Raw genomic sequence first — 13,429 nt, forward strand, 5'->3', positions numbered from 1 at the left:
GTGGGAGGCACTGAAATGCTGTGGGACCACTGGGCAGTGTCCAGGCTGAGAGCTCCAATCACACAGAAAAGCAGCTCTTCTCTCTGTCTTAGACAAATCAGTGCAGATCTGAAATAGCTTAGAGAAAATGGGACCTGCAGGCAAATAAAATGCAGGTTCCAAACCTATTCCCTCTTCCCAAGACAACATAAACAGCATTTGAGGTGCAGCAGTGGACAGTGCCTGCTGTGTTCTGTTGTAGGGTGTTGTAAAAGCAGCAGAGTCTTTACAGCAGGTTAAGTTTAGGATGCAATGAAATAGCCAAAATGTTCCTGGGTTTTGGTAGAAGTGGAGGGAGTGGAATGTGAAGTGTATTTTTGGCAGTGTGCTCACACACCAGGAGTGAAACAGCAGAGAACTTGGTGTTTTAAATGGACAGAAAAAGAATCTGCTTCTTCCAAGTGCTCTTGCAATGAAGGTATACATTATATTATATATCTTTAATATAATGTATACTATATACATATTATATCACATATGCATTATATATTATGATGTATACATTATGATGTATATATCCTAATGTATATAATATATTATAGCGTATATATTATTTTATATAACACTATATGTAATCTATATCTTATGTTCTATAATGTAACTATAAATTTTGTGTTCTTCTGTAGTAGCATTTAGGGAAGTTTCCTACATGTTTTAGGAAGGCAATAATATCTTAAAACTGTGGGTTTTGGGAGAGACTAAACTTACAGATTTCTAGGCTTCTGCAGGAATTTAAAAAAAAGGAAAAAGGTGGAATATAAGCCCCTCTCAGAAACCTTATGATAACCTGAGTGGAACCTGTTTCCACCAGCTGGAAACCAGTTCAGGCTCTGTACATCCAAACTGAATCCAATATTAACTCTGACTTAGTAACTTTTAGCTGAAACAGTGGCTAAACTTGTTCCATTAGTTGGTGGTAAGCTCCCAAATCTACCTAGAGAAATATGTCTATAAAAATTGGAGATTGAAGTTAATAGCATGAAATCCCTCTTCAAAGGCAGCTGCAATATCACCAGTTAATCCTATCCACGCCATCAGTACTTGTTTTTTAGCACTGAACAATAAAAGTGATGCTTTATGGCATTGTTAGCACTCAGTGGTACTGGAAGTCAGTGGTGTAGAGCACCTTAAACAGCCCTGCTGAGAAATTGCCAGGAATACGAAGGTAATACAAAACATCAGATTTTTTTTTTTCCTTTTTATTTTGGGGGGGTTCAGCTATGTTATGGCTGGCAGGGTTTCACCTAAGCCTTGTGATTTATCCTGAGGCACCTAAACCTTCAGATGCCCCCCCTGTGAGCCCCTGCTTGCAGGCAGTTGTTCCTGCAGGGTTTTGCCCACGGCAGTAACAGTGTTCGATCTGCAGAGTGAACTGCTACAGAATGAATAAAAACCACTTGGATTCACCTGGGGGCTTCTCGTGAGTGATGGTGCTCATATCGTGCCAGAGAGTCCTCACACACCTTTGTCTATAAAGCTGCCTTATGACGCTGGAGCAGGAGCAGTAATTTCGCATCTGAGGGAAGATCAGAGTGGAAGGTTCGCTGCCTTTGCCTCTAAATTCCTTGCTTTGGCAAAATGGGGCTGCACAGAAATTGAGAGAGGATCTCTGAGCTGTTCTTGGCAGTTTAAACCTCCTCACCAGTTATGCAGGTAATGGTTTATGCTGGTTGAAATCATCATTTGCACTTTCAGCTTTAATGCCACAATGAGATTTGGCCCCTCGTCACTGCCTTGTTCCAGTTTGCTCTTATACAGTGGATGCCTTATTGTTTGTTGGTTTTACATTATTAAATTTCCTTTTTGGACAGCTGGATCAAGGCTGCCTCTCTCTATTAAGTTGCCATCAGGGCAGAGTCCTCAGGAAACTCAAAGAGGTTTGATTTTCTGGGCTCAGAGCCCTGGGAGTTTCAGGGCAGTGCCCAGAAACCTCAAGCTGAGAGGAAAAAACCCCAAAGAACAGAAATCAGGGGGCAGTGGCAATATATAGGCTTGGTATAGAGGTTTCCAGAAACATGACCAAATATGGAAGACTGACAGCCAATAGGGGAGCAGAACTCAGGTTCATTAACATAAGGACTGCAAAGGCTCCTGGGAGGAGATCTCTGGCTCACCTTAGGTTAACAAATATCCAGGGCTGGAAGCCAAGGTCTGGCTTTGTCAGGGGTGAGGTCTGGCTGGCCCTGTGCCTGTGCCCACACATGGGGACAGTTCCCCTGCCCTTTGAAGGAGGCTGGGCTTGTTCCCATCCAGAGGAAGGGTTTTTCCCCAGCCCTCACACTTCTGGAGGAATGTTGGTGCAGGATGGTTACGTTGTGATCTTGGTATGGCAGATGATTATGGATTATTATAGATCCTCTCTGTGTGTTTGTAAGATGCATCACTGGGCTTTTTGTGTTCCAAATCAGCAAGTGTGGGTGGGTGGAAGAGCAAATGTTGTGGGTGGTGCTGGCAGTACACAGAGTAGTCCAAGTGGCACCACATCCTTGGAGTGGATGCAATCTGAGGGGTGGCCATCAAGTGCTCAGAAATTCTGTGTACCGTTTATGGAGATGAAAAAGGTGCTTTTTAGATCAGTTTGTCTAGCAATTTCTGCCATTACCTTTGTGGCAAAATCTGCTCAGCGCTCAGGCAATTGATGTACAAACACTATGCAAAAAGGTCAGCCTGGATCTATGGAGGAAGCTCTAACAATCCATCAGCTGGAATGAGATGACAATCTTGAGTTGTGCTGAAGCCATGAGGACCCTTTGTTTCCTCACTGACAGTCAATACGAGTGTTTGTATTCCAACACACTTGAGGTATTTTTTTTTTTTCTGCTGCCTTTTGTTAAATCTTAATTTCACAAGTGGCTGTTGACATTTGGGAGTGAATAATAAGAGGAGAACATCAAGCAAACAGTCTAATCAATCTGAAAATACACTGAAGTGGGGCTGTAACAACCCTTTCTCATCCTGCACCTTCAGCAGGTTAACCCTGCTCTGCAGAAGGCTGCCAAAGCACTGCACTTTGTTAAAACACATAAGAGTACCTTTATTATAGGTATTTAAATGGTATCTTTATTGTGTTTATATTTATATTAATATTATTTAGATAAATAATGGTATATTACCATTATTATCTGACCAATTAATTCCTCTTTACTTCTTTGAGTTCTAAAAAATATTGTGCTGCATTTCTACTTATTTAACTTCCTAATGTAGAGTAGGTCCACAAGATGGTCCTTTTGCCTTGCCAAGACTTGGGTCATGAGTGAAGAGCCCAGCACTGGGGCTATTGATCTCTCCTGTCCCAAAATCCTGTTTGCAGGAGCACACACTGACTCCCGTGCTTCATTAACATTTGTTTCCTCTTCGCCATAATAATGAGCTGTTTGTATCTTAGCTCAAAAATAGACACAGATTAATGCAATGTTGGCTGCAAAATCACCAAGGAAGAAAACTGCTGCAGTAGATAAACTTTATAGGTCACGTTCCTCCAGCTTCACAGTCTGGGATGACTCTCTGTGTAATAAGGCATGGCGAGGACTGTGATTATCATAGGAGGAACCCTGGAGTATTTTAAAAAGTGCAAAGCATAACTGGCAGTGTTTGACTTCCTGGAAACAGAACTATTTGGTTACATTTGGCATCATCAGAGATGCCTAATTAGGGAGCAGGTACATGTGTACAGGTATTTGTGCTTATCCATCCACACAGAGACTTGCAAGCACAAAGAAAAAATGTACATTTTTTTCTGGAATTAAAACTGGAAAAACGCGAAGGACTTCTATGTGGAAGAAGTAAGAACTTCATCTTGTTTGTGGTATCAGAAATAAGAATTACTGTTCCATTTCTGATGCAGGTGTACAGGTACCTTGCACTTCAGGAAAACATATCAGCACTAATTCTAGAGGTTTCTAAACATGCCAGAGGTGAGGGATTAGAGTAACAACCTACCCCAAGTTAGGGAATTTCTCATTTAAAAATAGACACCTGAGCATCATTGGAACTTTCTGGTGGAATGATCTGATCTTTTTTTTCTTTTCCTTGATATATTCTCTGTACTTATTCCAGACTCTCAGCAGGGTGGGTGTGACTGCACATTGCACAGGTTGATTTTTCCCTGTACAGCAGGTGCTGAACTGAACCAGCAGCTTTGCTGCTCTATTCCTGTTGTTTCATCAGGCTGGGACACACACGTGCCTTTTGTGTCCTTCCCCGTTGCTTCCTCAGTTAAATGGGAATTCCAGGAAGAGCAGGCTGCTTGGGCACGTTTCCTCTCCTTATTCTTCACATCTCTTCTCTGAATAGTGTGAGCTCAGTGTCGATCTGCTGGGCTCTTTCCTCAGAGGGAGGGGGAACCAGGTGTGTCTTCAGCCCTGTGGAATATAAATATACATAAAATATATATTGAAATATATATTAAAATATAGCACTGAGGCACTGGGACTCTTTTTAGTGTTGTACAGGAAATACTTTTCTTGCAGGAAAAAGCTACAAGAATGTGGAACCCAATTGGCAACTCTTACTAATGAATGAATTCAGTGGTTATCCTATACCACTTTTTTTTTTTAATAATGTCTTCCCAGACACAATTTTTTTCAGTGCCTAGAGATTTCCTCCCCGCTTTGAATTAATTATTCAAAAAATGTTCCTTAATATCACTGACAAAAATGTTTGTGGCACGTCCCTGTGTGAACACAAAACTTTATAAGCCACAAAACTTCATTCTGACCCTGACCATTAACAGCGCCCAGGAAGGCTTAGAGCTGTACCTGCAATTTAGCTGTAACCTCTCCAAGGAAAAGCCAGATTGCTGCAGATCTTTACACTGAGACTCACTGGCAAGGATCTCAATTCAGGGGAGGCACAATGAGGGGAAATGGCAGGAGACATAAATCTTTAAACAGAAGTGAGGTGTGTGTGTGTGAGATGCTGTTTTACACCACAGTGACACAGACTCCCACTTCAGAAGGCTGAAAATTACTCCTTTATTTTTGGGATGTGTCTCTTGTATACCATTTTACACAGACTAATTCCATTGGTGACACAAAGACAAACCTCTTCACTCACGTTGGTCCAGAGGGACATCAAGAAGAAATTCCTCTTAGGAAAAGGTATGAAAAACAAAGTTGCAGTTACAAAAACATTTCTCTTGCTTACAGAAAATTCTCTGGGAAAAGAATTTCAGAAAACTAAAATATTTTAGGCACGAAACCAGGGCTACAGTGTGTGTATTGCCCCCAACAACTTTTTGGGCTCCCAATCCTCATGGGCTGCTACACGTTGGAACCTCCCCAGCTCTCAAGCTGGTGTGCTTGTGCAAAGTGAGTAGACACTGTTATTTAGGGTGTAATTTTGGCTTCTTTGCATCAGCTTCCTTGCTGCTGTGATTAGTCACAGCAGCCTGCACTGTGTCCTGTATTTTGGAGCACGTCAGTCACTCTGGAGATGTGTCACCACTTGTTATTGGGACAAATGGCTGCTCGTGGAGGAAAGGTGACACCTGTGGGGAGGAGATTCCACCTGACAACGTGTGCATCCCTCAGACCATGGCTCCCAGGTTTACACGTGGACCAAGGCCAGCAGGGCAGGAGATGTTGGATTTCTGCCACTCGGGTTTGTGTTGAGGGATGACCAAAGTGCTTGAAGAGAAAAGCACACAACATATTTCTTCCTGAAGTTATGCTGCTGGCTCTCTAAGCCAGGAATCCTCAGGGGTTTTATAATAAAAATAAACTGTCATCCTGCAGTATTTCATTCAGTCATCATGTTTCTGCATGAATCATCAGATATTTATTTCTCCTAAGATTGCAGAACCCATATTGGTCTCTCTGCCAGTTGCAGAACACTTAAAATGGCCTTAAAAATGTAAAGTGCTGCTTCAGGCCATCTAGTAAAAATATTGAAGGGCTGAAAGTATAATTTCTCCTTATCTTTTTTTCTTCAGCTGGTGATATCATACTTACTGGTCACTTAACTTAGCAGTGTAGGACCAATTATCATCTGCAGTGCAATTATTTAGTGGTTTTCTGGACAATTTAAAACAAATGTAAACACAAAAGAAGATACAAATAAAAATTAGTAAGGCAGCTTAAATTTACTGCCAGCAAAAGCAACTTGATTCATATTGCTAGGTTACAAATATATCGAATCTGTTTTATACCAAACACAGAATTAATCTATAGAACTCATTGCCACAAAAGAGTGAGCTCTTAATGGAATTCATTGACCAGATATTTATATGGCTATTGAATGTCGCAGGCACGATGGGCACGGTGCAAGCACAGTTCTGACTGCTGCAAATCCTCTCCGAGCTTGCAAATTAGAAATAGAAAAGAAATTCTCCTCAGAAAGTGAGTGATTTCATAAACATCCATTATAGAATCACCCAAGCACAGTTCTGACTACTGCAAATCCTCTCAGAGCCTGCAAATTAGAAGTAGAAAATAAGCCCTCCCCAGAAAGTGGGTGATTTCATCATTATCCATTACAGGATCTCCTGAACCTCCAGCTGCCTCTGGTTGCTCTGGGAGATTCACTGTTCTGTCTGACACAGCACAGCTGTTGAGAAGTTAAGATCAGTCTTATTAGTGATTTAATGACAACCAAGATATTCATCAGTGCTCAGTCATTGCTTGTCCTGGAAGGCAGAAAAGTCTGAGCAGGTCCCTGAGACACCGTCCTGCTGGCTGGGCTGTCTGGAAGCTGAGAGGCAGAAGGTTCTGGACCATCTTGGTGCCACATAGAATTATTTTATTTTATTTTTTTTATTTTAATGTGTAGGACTCTTTCCCCATCTTCCTCTCTCCATGGGCTGCTGCCATTCCTCCCCAGAGCTGCTGAATATTGTGGCAAATACTGGACAAATCTGCTGGTGGTGCAGAAGTCTCCAGCTGTCCTGGTTTGGAAAGACAGGTGTCTGCCAGGGAAAGCTGGAGCTTCCCTTGGAATGGAGAATGTAAACTCCCTCCCTCTGAATTACTGGAATTTTGAAATTAAGGTGCTCTCAGGAAAAGACATGGGAATAGGAACAACAATTCGTTACTAGGAATATTAAAAGTAAAAATGTAGTCATACAAAAAAGCAAATAAACAGAAAGGAAATACTGAAGAATCAGAACACGCCCTGAGCCCTGTTGGTCAGGCTGTTGGTGTCAGTCCAATCCAGCCCTCTTGCAGTGACAGATGTGGTTCTGTTGGAGCACAGATGATCCTGGAGAAGGGTCCAGTGGTGCTGAGATGGGTCTGGTCTCCTCTGGGAATCCAGTGCACACAGGCTGTGCTGGTGTCCTGAATCCCGGGGGTGATCCAGGTGGGAATGCTGGGCTCCTCCCCCTGGGTGGAGTCTCTCCCAATGGGATGATGGGAATGTCTCAGCCCTGCAGTGAGCCTGGCTGGCCCATGAACAGCAGATATCCCCTGCAGGCAGGATGGGTCCTGGAAGGGAAAAAGAAAACATCTCCACAGCTGGGTTCCACAGCTGGTGATAGAATACACGTTTTTGGTTACACCTTGCACTACACCCAAGACATCAGCCCAATCTGTGTCTATTTTGATGTGTTCTGGCAACAGAGACAGGGAGCAGTAGGGAACCCTGATAGACACACCCTGCTTGGAGCAGAGCTGGAGATTCCCTGGACACAAAGCTGGGCTCCCTGAGCACTGCTGCACCTGCACCTCCTCAACCTCCAGCTTCTCCATCAAAACCAGGAATTTTGGCATCTTATCAATTCAGCCTGGCTTACATGGTGCCCTGTAGCCTGTTTTGCTGAGTTCCTTTCAAAAAGACAAACTTATTTTAGACTTTAAAGTGCACTTTTTAAATCTAACGGAGCTGTATTGGGAGAAATCTGAAATGGAAATTAAGTTAAAAGCAATGTGAAATACCAGTCCTCGCAAGGTGAACTGACAGAAGGTGAACCAGTGTTTGCTTAAGGATAAATGCAAATATATATAAATAAACAGAAGATTTTCAGCTTGTGTCATGTAGCTTCAGAAGATTTAGAATCAAAGGGAAATTTAGCAAATAGATAGATAGTTAAATATTCATCTTTAATAAGTAATGCTCTTCAATAATGTGCATTGTTGTACTAATGCATAATAAGGAGTATTAAATAGTAAGGATGGCTTTACAGTCATTTAAAATTCATTCTGCAGTGGTCAGGGCAACACTCTCAGTAAGAGGCAAGAGACAAAATTCCATCTTAAACTGACAGTGTTGAATTCCCAGTGAGAGTGGCACGACATTCCTGCGGCAGGGATTGTGCTGAGCCGCTGATGTGAGGAGCGCTTGAGAGGACCTTGTCCTTTTGCTGCCTTCAGCCCAAGTGAAATGGTTAAAACCAGAAAAGCAGAACTTCTGGCCTTTCAAATACCTATTGCTGTGCTGGCCTTTAAAAGCTGAGGGGTTTATGGTGTAAAATTGCAATTTATGAGGGTGTTTGGAGGATTCTCATCCAGATTCTTCTGTCACAGAAGCTTTATTCTCTTTATTCTGCAAAATTACTGTTTCATCCTGAAGCTGCTGGAAGTGAAATGGGTAACTTTAAACAAATGTCCTTAAAGGATTGCAGTAAGAGCCCTTGGGGAGGGGGGGAAAGCTATTTATGTGCTCTAAATCTGCAGTTTCCCCCTCAAGATTTGGTCTCAGCTGTTGAAGTAAGTTCACTGCATTTCTGGTTTCTTTGTTCTGTGGTGGAACCTCTTATTCCAGCATGCAGAGTCGTTGTTTCTGTGCTATTAATGCTCAGATGGAGGTGGGGATATTGCCACTGCAGTTTAATTCCCTCTTTTGCTTTGCCATCAGGTGGATTGTTGATGTAGAAAGTGGAGCAGTGGAGTGAAATGCCCAGGGTGATGTGTAAACGGGTCAGCACGTTTTCCAGGCACCTTTGCCAGGCATCGTAAAGTGTGCGGAGCATCCATTTAAATTTTTATATTTGGCTGCATCTCATTCAATTAGTCTATCAAATTCCTCATTAAAGTTCTTGAGCATTTAGAACTACATAATTAAAATACCATTACACTCGGTGGAGGGGAAAAAAATCTTTAAAGTACTCTGTATCATTAGAAAAAAAAAAATCCCATCAAGGAGTGATGTTGCATTAGTATTCATTACTACTAAAACATGTTGGAAGTGGAAAGAATAAAAAGGATTCACTTTAAAATGGCAGCTCCAGGAGCGACCTAAGGCTTCAGGTTTATATTGATTCCTTTAGTTTCTGGCTTCTGTGTGCTTGCTGTGTCCATACAGGAAGAACTGACTGAGGAGAGACATTTCCGACTATCCAATATCTACCCACACACCCCTAAATCATCAATTTCACCACAGATCCTTTTTAAGAACACGTTTCTAATGAAGCGATTACAAGAATGATAATGAGTGACAGTTTGATGAATGGCACCCTTTATTGCCTCTCGGTGACTGCAGACTATGGCATGCAAGAAATCAATCCATCAATCAAAAAGCAGATTCCCCAAAAAACAAAGAGAAATGCAGGGACCTCTCCACGCAATGGGGAAACTGTCCCAGATCGAGTTGAGGTGCCTAAGTGGGGATTTAATAACCACTTCAGATGGTTTTTTCTCAATAACGTTATAGGCTTTTCGCCTGAAAACTGCTTTTATTGGCACAGCAGGCAGCTGGCTGGTCTTGTTTTTGCATTTGAATACAAAGGGCGAGAACACCGAGCCCGAGGCATTTTTGGGAATGACAGATGGTCACAGCCTTGGGGCAGGGGGCAAAGGTGTGAGTCCCACCTGGCACAGCCCGAGCAGCTGGACACAGACTCAGCAAAGGCAACGTGCCACCTTCATCTAGAAAACACAGGGCACAGCAGACTCGAAAAATACTGATTCTCATATTTTTGTGGAGAATAACCTCGGGCAAAATTCAATTTGCTCTTCACTTTTTACTGCCTTTTAAAAATAATTGTATCTCTAGGATTTCAGTAATTGGTTCTATTGCACTTAGAGTTAATTATATATTTTTGATTAATGTATTCTATTATAGAATAATTTGCTTAGAATATCTGATAGTGATTTAATTTCCAGGTTATTGTCCTCCTCAGCAACCTGAGGAGTTGGCTTCCAGATAGTGATGTGAATGGGTTTTGGTGACAAGCATTATGATCCAAGATAAATCACTGCATTGTAGATAGTAAGCTCTATGTTGTCAAACATGTCAAATATTGCCTCTTAATTGATTTCATTTTTCATTTTAATTAAATCTGGTATTCACAAAAACCAGCGGAAAGAGCAGAGTTTAGAAGTATAGCTTTTAAAAAGCGTGGAAATGGGGTTCAGTCATGCCAAAGACACCTGGATTTTGTCTTGTAGCAGACATACAAAGACATGGAGTTCTGTATTTGCACAGACACTTTTCCGTGGTTTGATTTTAGGTGACGCCTTTATAATATAAAAGTTACTGATTTCTAACTTTATTTTAATTTTCGCCATTCGAAGCAACTCAGTGGCTTTAACTTTCCAGGCAAATGGAGAAAAGTGCACTGGGAAAAAGAAAACACGAAAACCCCCAAAGTTTCCACATTAGTAAATCACAGTAGAGGTTTCTTTTCAGCAGCTCTATAATCCCATACCTTTATTTTCCAGGATGATTGAATTAGATGAGATATTTAGATTTAGATTTACACCTAGAGATCAAATGAGCAATCTCGCCATTTTGTAAGAAACCTGCCTTTGCATTTAAATCCCTCAATACCCCAGCCAAGTGGAAAAGCACTTATATTTGCCTAAAACAAATCAGAAAGGGAAGGGGATTAAGCAACTGACTCTAATTCACCACTTAGGATGTATGGGTGCCTAAGTGCTGGTGAGGATTACACTGTCCTCGACTTCCTAAACACGAATTTTCAAACCGTGCCAGGGAGTCTCAGGTAATTGAGAAGGTAATTCAAATAACTCTGCTTTGGGGGAAAAAAAAACCAGTTTAATTTTAATGACCTTGCCAGAAGTCTGAACTGTTCCCTTGTTTACACGATTTTGCCTCTTTACTTCAAGAGTGCAGTCAAGGGTAGTTAAAACCCTGCTGGAAATCCTCTCGTCATGTTTTCCTTGCTGAGGTTATGTTCCGAGACAACCTTCTTCCACGAGTTTTCCTGCCTGGTTTTTTTGGGGGTTCTTTTTGTGTATGTGTGGTTGGGGTTTTTTTTTTTTGGTTGGTTGCTTGGTTTTTTGTTTGTTTTTTGGTTGTTGTTTTTGTGGCTTTTTTTGGTTGGTTTTTGGTTGATTTTGGGTTTTTTGGGGTTTTGGTTTTTGTTTGTCTGTTTGTTTTGTGGGTGTATGTGGTTTTGTTTGTTTGGGGGGATTATTTTTTTCAGTTGGCTATTTTTTGGGTTTTTTTGGTTTTTTGGGGTTTTTTTTTTCTGGCATTGGCAACTTGGATCCTATTAAATTACCTTGCCTGTGCCAGATCTCATGACTGAAATTCTGCAGGTTCTGTGAGATGCTGATTGCAGTTTCAGGCTCTGACAGTTGCAGCCATGGCGAGTGAGAAATCTGTTCCCTTCTCTCTCCAGATTGCTCTGGTGTCTTCTGTGTGGTTTTTGTTGATCATTTCTGGTTTCTCTGGGGTTTTTCTGCTCAGCTGATTTCCCCCTCTGTACAGGATTTACATTTTAGCAAAATACCTTCTTGGTATTTTGGAATTTTGGCTGATTTCTGTGAGTGACATCGAAATTAGCTCACCCTGAGCTGAAATGTGAGTTTCTAGGTAGATAATTCCAGTGTTTGAGTTTCTAGGTAGAGATTTAAAAAGACAAAAGAACTTCAGAAGAGTGTGAAACCTCACCTCTGTTTTCTAACTATGAAAACTTCTGAATGACCTCAGGTGTAATGTACACTTCAGATAGTTTGGTGGTTTTAATATAATTTTAGTACTCCCAGGCATGATTATTTGATATTTAAGTTAATGTGGTGCTGCAGTGTGATTAAAGAGTAGACAAGGTACAAATAATGAAGACCAGTCAAAGAAGATTATTGAAACTGCTGGAGGTTATATTTGTCTTTGCAGCAACCTTCCTTTAAAACTCTCCTTCATGTAAATCCAATAAACTGGAACAATCCAAGTCTTCTCCAACAACTAATCAAACACATACAGGGTTGGTTTTTTTTAATGGTAGAGAAATTGCAGATCCAGTTGTGGTTAATGGAAGCTGTGGTAGCTCACCACTCATTAAAAATGTGTTTTATGTGGGTTTTTTTTTTTTTTTTTTTTTTTTTTTTTTTTTTTTTTTTTAAGGAGGAGGCTGGATCTGGCAATCATAGGCCAAAAGCCTCCGAGAATAGAGCTGGCCAATATTATTTTCTCAGTCAGAAAAGAACCTCCCAAAGCTGTAAACTTTAATTAACAATTTATTAAAAAACCTCTGATGAAATCTCCTCTGGGACTGCATCAAATAAACTCTGATCATGACCTTAATATGAAAAGTTGGACAGTATACGGCTTCTAATCCCAAATTCATTTCTTCTATGGATTTGATCAACCACAAAAAGATGCCCAAACTGCTTTATTTTTCCGTATACACATAGATGTTTGTGTAATATAAATAGATATATATATATATATAAACAGATATGTACAAATGTTTGTGATTATGCTGACATTTAATGTGAATATAAATGTGTGTAGGTGTGTCCATATACTTTGAATTTGTGGATAATAAATTAAAGCTTCCTATGCTAGCAGAGCTCTCACTACTCACTTTAAATGATGATTGTTTTTCTTGGTATCCTGAATACAACTTCAAGAGGAAAAATATTAATATATTGGGTACAACCAGCAACATTAAATGGATCAGTAAATACAAGGCAATAGTTTTATGTGGTCTGTTTTTTCTTTGTGTTTTATAATTGAATAAACCCTATAGATAATTAGACTACTTTATGAATTTTATTAGGTTTTTTAATCGATTGATGGTTTTAGTGTGAGGCACCCAGAAATCTGAAGCCCTTGGACTTTATTTTTCCTATCTGAAAATTCATCTAATTCCAAATTGGAGAATTAATTCTAAATCTGCATTGGAAGAACTTTAATCCTTTCACTTCTTCTCCCCCAGGCAGGGCTGTGTGTGCTGTGTCTGTCCAGCACAAAAAGTGTCCCCAGCCTGTCCCTGTGTCCCTCTGCTCCCCTCGGGGTGACTGCACCCACCTCAAAAAATACATTTTACTCAATTCAAAGAAACGTGGTAAAGAGGAATATTTTTGTGTCTGCACCCACCTCTAGGTTCTTTTACTTAATTCAAAGAAATGTGATAAAGAGGAATATTTTGGTGTTCCCATGTATGTTTTTGTGCTCTGAAAACAAAAACATAATTCATATTTTCATGTGGTTTTGGTGTATTTTTTTGGTGTTGTTCTGTTGGAATTAGGGGTTTCTGCCTGTGAAG

The sequence above is a fragment of the Sylvia atricapilla genome, chromosome 21 (assembly GCF_009819655.1).
Source record: "Sylvia atricapilla isolate bSylAtr1 chromosome 21, bSylAtr1.pri, whole genome shotgun sequence".
Taxonomy (NCBI): Eukaryota; Metazoa; Chordata; class Aves; order Passeriformes; family Sylviidae; genus Sylvia; species Sylvia atricapilla.